A 2,475-nucleotide genomic window follows, 5' to 3' on the forward strand; every position below is an offset into this window, starting at 1 on the left:
CCTTTGTCAAGACTTATGTTGATTTTCTGTCGTGCTTAGGGGTCTGAACAGATACCCTATGCTAGTAGTTCATGGAAGATAATTGATAACCAAAGTAAAAAGATCTCAGCCGCATCAGAAGTGTCTCTTAAAATGTTGTACTGACAATATGCCGTTTTAAAAAAAATAATATTCAATGAGTCTGCTATGCATAGAATATATTAAATGTCACACTGGTGGATATTGGAGGCAAGTGCGATGCCCTTTTGGTACTTGTGCGTACAAGTCTTGTTCAATCTGCTATGGCAGGAGCTCTCTCTCACCGAATGTGGGTAGAGAGGAACTTGCAAGCGGGTTATCCTTCTATAAAACCAGTGGGCTGTAGGGGCTTGCGGAACCTGTGAATACAATGTTTTTTAATCACTGTGGTGAGCGCCAGAGGCAGCAGCAGAGCAGGAACCCACATTCACTGCAGGAAAGGGAACAAGGAAGCTCAGGACCTGACCTTTGCAACACACGGTCAGAGCAGGAATGGAGTGCACTGGAAAGGGTGGCAGGAGAGAGGCTCAGTCATCCTCCATCCAGGAGACAGGCTCAGTCATCCTCCATCGCAGGTCATCCAGGAGTATAAGTACAGAGCAAAGATTCCCAAAGGCTGCAGGAGAGAGGCTCAGTCATCCTCCATCCAGGAGACAGGCTCAGTCATCCTCCATCGCAGGTCATCCAGGAGTACACGTTACTCTCTTCTCAATGGGGAGCACATAGAGGTTCTGCAGGTGTTGGGTGATGTGTTTGTGTCGAGGGATGCCGAGGACGCGTCTGGTTGCGGTTTTCTGTATGGTCTGGAGTTTGCGCTACAGAGACTGGTTGATCCCGGCGTAGAGAACGTTTCCGTAGTCAAGTCTGCTGGTTATGAGTGCGTGAATGGTGGTCTTCCTTGATTCGGGTGGGATCCGTTTAAATGTTGTCAGGGGATGGGGAGGATGTTGAAGCAGCTGGAGGAGACGCCGTTTACCTGTTGGGTCATGGAGAGGGCAGAGTCGAGTACTATGCCAAGGTTTTGGGCATGGTCCATGGGAGTGGGGGGCTGCCGAAGCGGTGTGTCACCAGGTGTTGTCCCATGCAGAGGAGGAGAGTCTGAGAACAAGGACCTCTGTCTTCTCTGAGTTGAACTTCAGGCAGCTGTTGCTCATAGAGGATGAAACGTCCTTCATTCCTTCCTGGAAATTGAGTTTGGTGGTGATGGGGTCCTCTGTGAGGGAGAGGACAAGCTGGGTGTTGTAGGTGAAGATACTTTGCTGAGTCCATTCTGTTTGACAATGGCGGCGAGGGGGGCATGTAAATGTTGAAGAGCATGGGGCTGAGTGATGATCCTTGGGGTACTCCGCATTCGGTTACTGTGGATTTGGAGAGGAAGGGCGCAGTCTGATTCTTTATGTGCTGCCGGTGAGGAAGGAGCGGATTCAGTCAAGAGTGGTTCCCTGTATGCCCCTGTCGTGGAGTCTGGCGGTGAGTGTACTGTGGGAGACAGTGTTGAATGCTGCACAGAGGTCGAGCAGGATCAGGGCTGCGGTGTGTCCGTGGTCGAGGTCGGGATGTCAGCGGTGGCTAGTAGAGCGGTCTCGGTGCTGTGGTTGCTGCGGAATCCAGATGGGGAGTGATCGAGGTTGGAGTTTTCTTAGATGAATCTTGTTATTTGGGCGTTGATGGTCTTCTCGTGACTTTGGTTGCAAAGGGGAGGAGGGAGATGGTTCTGTAGTTCTTGAGGTCCAAGGTATCTTCTGAGGGCTTCTTGAGAAGGAGCCTGGCTTCTGCGCGTTCCTAGTTGAAGGAAGTGACCTGATTTGGGCCACCCGGGTCACTCGCGACCACCTCTCAGCCTTCCATACAAATGAAGAGTAGGTCACACAGTAGAGAATACAAACCAAATATATTTATTCAGTGTTAGATCTGGGGGTCTCTAGTTGGCAGAGGTAAGTACCTTTGTCCAAATAGGGACCCTTGCTTCTAGTCAGGGTAAAGGGGCCCACACTGTAGATAACCCCTGCGCACCCCCTCGGTAGCTTGGCATGAGCAGGCAGGCTTATCCCCAAGGCAATGTGGATAGTACTTGCACTTAACACACACAATGACTCTAAAACACGCCACAAACTGACACCACACTGGTAGGTATATCAAAAATATATCTTTATCTATTTTTAGGCAGTTTAGCAAAAGTAATGTAATTTACACCACTCCTTTACTCTCCTCCAGATTTGCACTCTATTCTAGGCAGGTAATTCAGTCTCAGTCTTAAACTATCACAGGAGTAAATATTGTAGGCTGCGAAATATCGAAAATAGCCCTTCGCCGTACCTCGCGATATGAAAAGAAGCGTCTCCCGGTTCTGGTTGCAAGAGAAGCCTCAGCATAGGTAAAAACCTCAAATGTGGCCCCGGCTGGTCCTGCTAGCTCTCCGCCTGCTCTCGACAATCCACCGATTGGCGGGGAGCCAGA

Source organism: Lissotriton vulgaris, chromosome 3_1, assembly GCF_964263255.1.
Source record: "Lissotriton vulgaris chromosome 3_1, aLisVul1.2, whole genome shotgun sequence".
NCBI classification, from domain to species: domain Eukaryota; kingdom Metazoa; phylum Chordata; class Amphibia; order Caudata; family Salamandridae; genus Lissotriton; species Lissotriton vulgaris.